This window comes from Macrosteles quadrilineatus, unplaced genomic scaffold (genome assembly GCF_028750875.1).
Source record: "Macrosteles quadrilineatus isolate MER2022 unplaced genomic scaffold, UCM_ALF_1.0 Scaffold_4__1_contigs__length_99947679, whole genome shotgun sequence".
NCBI classification, from domain to species: Eukaryota; Metazoa; Arthropoda; class Insecta; order Hemiptera; family Cicadellidae; genus Macrosteles; species Macrosteles quadrilineatus.
Window position 1 is genome coordinate 23102666 of NW_026542597.1, and position 7458 is coordinate 23110123.

A 7458-nucleotide genomic window follows, 5' to 3' on the forward strand; every position below is an offset into this window, starting at 1 on the left:
AGATTTAATTTTTGTTTTGGACCTATTGTTCAAAGAAAAGAGTTCAAACAATGTATCATAGCATGCATAGTATATAAAGGGAGCATACATACATAACAGTATAATCTGGAGGTAGTTCCCGTTTAAGTTCTTCTAACTAAAATATTCGTGTCAATGCCGATGAAAAGGAATTCGCTTTGGCGATTTGCTTCGGCAACTGGGAAACTGAACCCTAAGTGTCAAAATATTTAGAAATCAATCGATGATTATTTTTGTTTACAGTTAGCAACAATAACAAGTATTTACTCACAAACAATTACATTTGTTGCCTCAGCAGATTTAAAACACTGGAAGAAATTAAATGAAAACTAATAAAGGAAAACCAAGGCAAAGGAAGAAAAGGTTTCACTCAAAGGATATGGTGTACAGGGATACCTTTCGTGACACACAGTTAAATTAATTATTAGTTTGTTTAAATATTATTAATACAGTTATTTGTCTTACATTAGAGATATTTTGGTATATCTGTCCCTAAAAACACTGTTCGTAAGTTAAATTAAATGGGCTTACCCAGTCGCCACGTACCGGCATGTAGGTTAATTGGGGGCGCCGGTGCTTAGACAGCCAACAGCCCCACGTTACAAAAATAATGTGTTGGGTATGTCTTGATAGCCATACCCTACAGATCCAGAGGACCTGCATGCCATGTAAGCGGCAAACACCCTTTTAATACCTTCATCTGGCGTCTGGTAAGGGTGTAGCTAAATCGTAAAACCAAAATCCCCGCGAGAACTTCGAACGATTTAATCCAACGTAAAGCTCATTTTCAAAAAAAAATATTACTTACAGCTTGTAATAAGGTATCTAGCATATTCTGCACAACTATAAATTCATCAGAAATAATCTTTCTGATTGATTGTTATTTTATAATGCAATTTTGTTTAAACTTAAACAGAGCAAGGAGTGAAACAGACTTAGACACATCTAGCAGTGAATCTGCGAACCTCTAGCCACTGTCGGTAAAGTAGATTACAAAGCAAGTGCTGCTTTAGAAGATGAAGTGTGGCGATATTACGAACTAAAATACGTAACCACTGCTTATTTACAACCTTGCAACTTCGAGATAAAACTACTGTAATAAGATCAAATAGAAATTGATTGCTATTGGTAAATGTTGCTAATCATAATCACTACTTACATAACTACTCATTAGTAAGTAAATGCAGCTAGATTACTCTTTAAAATTGTTCTTCGTTCTCAGAATTATCTGAAGAGTATTTACATAGATTTAATCTATGGTATTTATTACTGTGAAAAATTGTAGTTCAAACAAGTGATGATACAAAATACAAAATAACCTATCACAAAACACACAAAAATCTTTAAGTAGGAAAAGAAAAATAAGACGCAGGTTTGTGATGAAAAATGTTAGCAATAAACCTTTAAACATTAACCAACAATTAACTTAAAACAAATAATCATATTCTTTTACAAAGTTATCTTGTTGTGGGAAAGAATAACTTTAGAAATTGGCAATTCAACAAGAATAACAATTACGATATTAACAAGTGAATGTAGCTATTTATAATTGATTGGGTTTGTGTGGGAAAACCATTAAAGAAACAGCACTAGTAAACAATACGGTTTTAAATCGCTCACGTCAGAAGCCAAATAACAACAAATCACACCTGTTGCTTATTTTAATTTAATTAAAATTGTAAATAATTATTCTACCTATACTTCGCAACAAACCAAAATTATTTAGGAGAATAATTATGGTCTCTGAATCTACTGTAGAAAATAGCTACACACACTTACAGTTACTTACATGGATTATACAGGCAAAATCTCAACCATACTTATGATCATATGATCATAGCTTACTTATAGCTTATTTTAGTAAAAATCTCTTTCATGTTCGAATTAAACTGTGTAGCAGAATCAAAACTAATAACTTCATTGTAAAGTGAAAACGTAGCCTAATCCATATATAAATTCCAAAGTACCCATGAGCTTTTGAATAAAACCACAAGTCACACCCTCATAAACTATATACTTAAAATGTTTGTCTTGACGAGAAACCTTGCACAAAACTATCCATTATTTCATAAATTGCCCTTTAAGGTCGTAATTCCTTTCTATGGAACTTTCCGTATACCTAATGCTACAAATACATCACCTGTTATTCTTTAAATGTATTGCCTCATTAAAATCAGGTGTGATTGTTTGTATTACTGTATTCTGTTTTGTTAATTTCAGCTTAACTTATTAATAATTATGAAGTCGAACGGGCTGAAGCCCGTGGGTAACAATAGATAAAACATGTGTTTTATCTATGGTATCAGCTATTGAAGTTTATCTATGGGAAAGGTAAACATACTATAAAAACAAATAACAGCTGATGCATCTTCAATATTTTGAATGCGATTAAATACAATCAGTTGATTAAAGTTTACCAAGTTTAACTTAGGGGAAGGTTTATCGAAATTAATATTTTGCGTGGAAGTTTCACACCAAGATTCAAGTACCCGGTTGATGTGCACCACACGGTTTTCTCAAAAGCTCGCGATTCTTAGCTTTACATATGGACGATCAGTTGTACAGCAAATATATTTTTATATACTAAACGTGACCAATATTTTGTTCAACTAATTATTCTCCAATTCAGCCTCTAAATGCAAAATACACTATTAAGTTAATGAACAAGAAATTATATCTTTCCTAATAAGTGTAGGGCTTGTAATGTTTATGTAAATTATACGTGAATATTATTAGAATGATGCGTTTGTTTGAGCGATGAAGAGTTACAAATAATCAAAAATAACTACTTTATTCTCTACAGTAGTTCGTTTACGAACCAAGGCCAAAAATCAGGTTTCAAACTGTTTTTACAAACTAATATTTTTATAACAATATTTAAAACCCTTAACATTTAATTAATTTTAAATCGGACACAATGAATATTAAAACACTCACCGAAGCCATGCTAGCTGGAGACTGGCTTTTACACTGGGTTTTCCGCTATATATAGTTGTTGGTATCCTGTAAACACCCTTATACCTCTGGCAATCGTAAGCAAACACATCCTCAATCCTGCAGCTGCTTTGGCCATTACAGCAGCATTCCTAGTAGGAAACAGCTTATTTGGGTCCACAAGTCTTCCGTGGTCTGTTCTAGTCAATAGATAACAGGTGTTTTTAAATCTAAATCTCATTACGTACCACGTACAGTGCATGTCCTTTGAGCAAATTTCCCATTTAGGGAAGATATTAAAGAAGGTCTCGAGATAAGACCTGGACCCAGGACAGAATTTATTTTCCTTTTGGCGTTCCTGGACCTGCAGGTCAAAAACCATCCGTTCCAATACATATGCAGGTTGTTTGAAAAAAAGTGGGGACATAATTTATGTAGTGATTGCTTGATAAATGAAGGGGAAATCATGATTTTTACAAAATTACTTTGTTAACTAGTTGTCCACCATTTTGTATATTTTACTTTAATATTTTTACCTTTAAATTGTTTCAACACATCTTTATGCAACTTCATATGTATGTTAAGGTAGAAGAGACCCGTCGTACAAAAATTGCACCGTTTTAATTATTTTAATTGCTAGACATTGGCTCATTTTATCAAATATTGTCAAGGATACTTTTACTTTGTATTTAATATATCCTACCAAACGACACCAAGTTCAAAAAGATCGATTAAAAATAATTTAAATATCACAATTTTAATTGTACAATGAGACTAACTAGCTTAGCCCAGTTTCACGACTACACAGTTATATTTGTGTTTTTGCAGCCAACTAATCAGCTGATCATAACGAACTCAATTATTGATCAGCTGACTTTAGCTGGTAACTAATACTTTCTTCACTTAAAAAAAATTGGACTAAGCGATTTGCTAACTAACAGTTGCAGGAAAATTAATGGAAGATTTTAAAAATCTTTGGATAGTTTTAGTGAAATAGACGACATAGAAGCAAGGGCTGAAAAGGTTTGTAATAATCGTTTGCCACCTTAATCAAAGAAACGTTATGAGAAAATAATATGTGTGCAAATCCTTTAAGATCCTTCTTATTACCCTTTTCTGATAATAGGAATAACCAAGGAGATACCTTAATTTTGTATGTTTTATTTTTTATGTTTTTAGAGAACCGATATAATACATTCAGTATTGCTAACAAATATGTAATAGGTGTATATGCGAAAATGCTGCTCTCAGTAGGCCTACCATCCCTGTAAAGTAACAGGAAGAAACGTAATTAACAATCGGAGGCAAAGTAGTGTGAGCGACTCGTGTAATAAGCATTTACGACATTCGTAGAAGTGCTTTTTACTCGCCAAGGATCGTACCATTCTACGTGTCGTAAAGGCTATATTTACGTGATCGTTGCGTAAACTGCCATTACAAGCTAGAAAATCCTAAAAGTAGAATAGCCCAATTACAATCTGATTATTCTTTTTCTTTGACTCCATTCTATTGTTAATTTTGTGATAACTACCTTAAGGCAATTCAACAAGTCATTAATGGTCAATAAGCCAATTATCGGCCTCAGGTAAGAGACTCGACTCTCGGCTTTTCAAATAATGTAAATATTTTAATATGTGGCTAACATGCCTAATCCTAGCTAGAATAACCCTGCTAATTAGCTAGTCTAGTATGAGCTACCCAAAAATCACTGCGAGAGTCAACGAAGAAAAAGGTTTCTCAGTTTACGATCACGGCTTTTAATAGTAAAAATATGCTTAAAATCAAATGCATTGTTGATGCATTTTTTCAAAATGAAGCTACATTTGTTTGTTGTCTGTCATACAGTCTGGTAAATTATTGATAAATAAAACAACAACGGTAGATTTAAGTATGTTGCATTCGGTGACATCTATTGGTCAATTGGCGAACTGTTCGAACCTCGATGGTAGCGACCCTAGCGTTCAATAGGCGAACTGTTGCGAACCTCGATGGTAGAGACCCTAACGGTCAATAGGCGAACTGTTCGAACCTCGATGGTAGCGACCGTAGCGGTGAATAGGCGAACTGTTGCGAACCTCGATGGTAGCGACCCTAACGGTCAATAGGCGAACTGTTTGAACCTCGATGGTAGCGACCCTAGTGGTGAATAGGCGAACTGTTGCGAACCTCGATGGTAGCGCCCCTAACGGTCAATAGGCGAACTGTTCGAACCTCGATGGTAGCGACCCTAGCGGTGAATAGCCAAACTGTTGTGAACCTCGATGGTAGCGCCCCTAACGGTCAATAGGCGAACTGTTCGAACCTCGATGGTAGCGACCCTAGCGGTGAATAGGCGAACTGTTCGAACCTCGATGGTAGCGACCCTAGCGGTGTTTGAACAACTCACAACAGTGCAGGGGTGTCCAAGCTGTAGGAAGATACTGTACTGTAATTAGGTTTTAGATTCCGTAATTCGTAGATCACATGATAAGACTTAGACCAGGGACCGCTTTACTTTTTTATTTATTTGTTTATTCATAATCTACCCAGAGGTTGAAATAGCATATATTTATACATGTATCAGTTAGCACTATTCCGAGCAGATTATCCAATTTTGATGAATTTGGACCTAGCAGGCAAACCTACGTTTTTATGGAGTAGAAATTGGGGTTTCTCATATTTGAACCTTAAAACATAAAATTTACAATTCTATATCCAAACTATTTTGTAGAGCTTAAAAATTATAGTATTTTAAATCGTTTTGGTACGTTTATCAGTTACTCAAGAAATTTAAATAAGTGTAAATTTAACACTTTCTACGATTCTTGTTGAGATGAATAAAAATATTATAGCTGGCTGCACCTGTTGCTGTTGTATTACACCTGTTGCTCGAATTCGAACAATTACAGGAATTATTTTAAAACAAATAACAATCATATTTTCCGATGACTTAAAAAAGTCAACTCAAAGATAATGTGTAATCAATCACTCCACTACAGTTATCGAAACTGAAAACGAACGCTCTTGTGTGTATCATGTGTTTACTATGAACAGCTGTTCATACATAGCATAGGTTACATGCATAGGGTAGGCCTATGCAATTAAAACAAATGATTCGTCTATTTAAGTAAACAAAATATTTTCTTCATAAGAAATACATCGGGATTTTGACGGCCTGTGGGCCAAAGCCCGAGGACTTTTATTACATAAATTGATGAAAGGGGTCGTTTACAAAAAAAAATAGTTAATTTTGACACATCGTTTGTAAAAATCCGTCCATTATTAACGGAGGAGTAGTGTTTCGTAGAAATCTCCTTCACGTATTATATGATATAATTTCATAAAATTTGGCCACATATTTATTTTATTCTAACGGATTTATTTATTACTACTGTATAGTATTATTTTATACAATTTACTAAAAAAAAAAAAAACATTGGATATTACCCTCCCAGAGGCAGAAAGCATAGGTACTCGATAAACCCAATGTTGTATTTAAATATAACATTATATGTGTGAAAAATCTCCGGAAATATATATTTGAAAAATGTAATCAGTCAAATCGAAATTACTGTAGTTTATTCTGCAGGTTTGCTGTGTCGGTGGCATTTTCTTAATTTTTAACAACAAATAAACTATATTAAAACTAGTTTCATCTTATACCTGGTAGTGATAGTCAGGTAGGTGGATAAAGATACGGAGGACACCATTGACCCCTTGATTCTCTTTTAACCATTTAGAATCGTTATAAAAATGGCGACTTCCAGTAACAGCTGGTTACGGCGTAAATTAGAGGCTATTTGACCAACAGATGATTGAAAAACCACTTTCTAATTGGTTCAGCACATCATTTTTGCTATGGAGGACACTGTTGAAGAAATCATTTTCTGCTCAACTTGCGTAAAACATTAGAACTACTTGCACTGAACAAATTAGAAAGTGGCTTTTCAATCATCGGCCATCGTATGAATACAATATACATAATAAATGTATACACTATACACATACGACATTTAGTATGTATATTTTATTCATCATTACTGTAAGGACCTCCTCTTGCGTAGGAGTTTATTTCTTTATTCTTTATTATCGTAGCAAGAATATATAACAAATATATCTTGATTAAGCAGATAGGAAATTAAAACAGGGTTTCTTAACAAGGTGTTGTATCAACGTATTTTTTATTTAAATGTAGACATGTGATTTGTTGACGTTGCCAGCTAATATTGTCGAAAACCAATTGAGTGGATATATTAATGAATTATTTAAATAAATTTTTGCATGTTCTGTGATCGATCCAATAACTTTAAAATCCATATAGTAGTGTCTAACAATTCCACCTTTGTAACATACCTATTTTATTGTGTAAAACAGTGTATATGTATTATAATATATTTTAGTTGGAATTGTATGAAATACACTAACGATAAACATTAAAAATGTTTAAATCCTCACACCCTATACTAATGTGACTACTAAGCGAATTATTGCCGAATTATTAAATCCAATCGGAGGTACTAACCAAAT

General features: G+C 33.6%; 1 non-coding gene across 1 annotated transcript; it reads right to left on the minus strand.

Moving 5' to 3' along the window:
- Positions 1-581: 581 nt before the first annotated feature.
- LOC128993685 (U11 spliceosomal RNA) lies at positions 582-708 on the minus strand. Its single transcript, XR_008490813.1, has one exon. It is a non-coding gene; the product is annotated as a U11 spliceosomal RNA (small nuclear RNA).
- Positions 709-7458: the final 6750 nt, after the last annotated feature.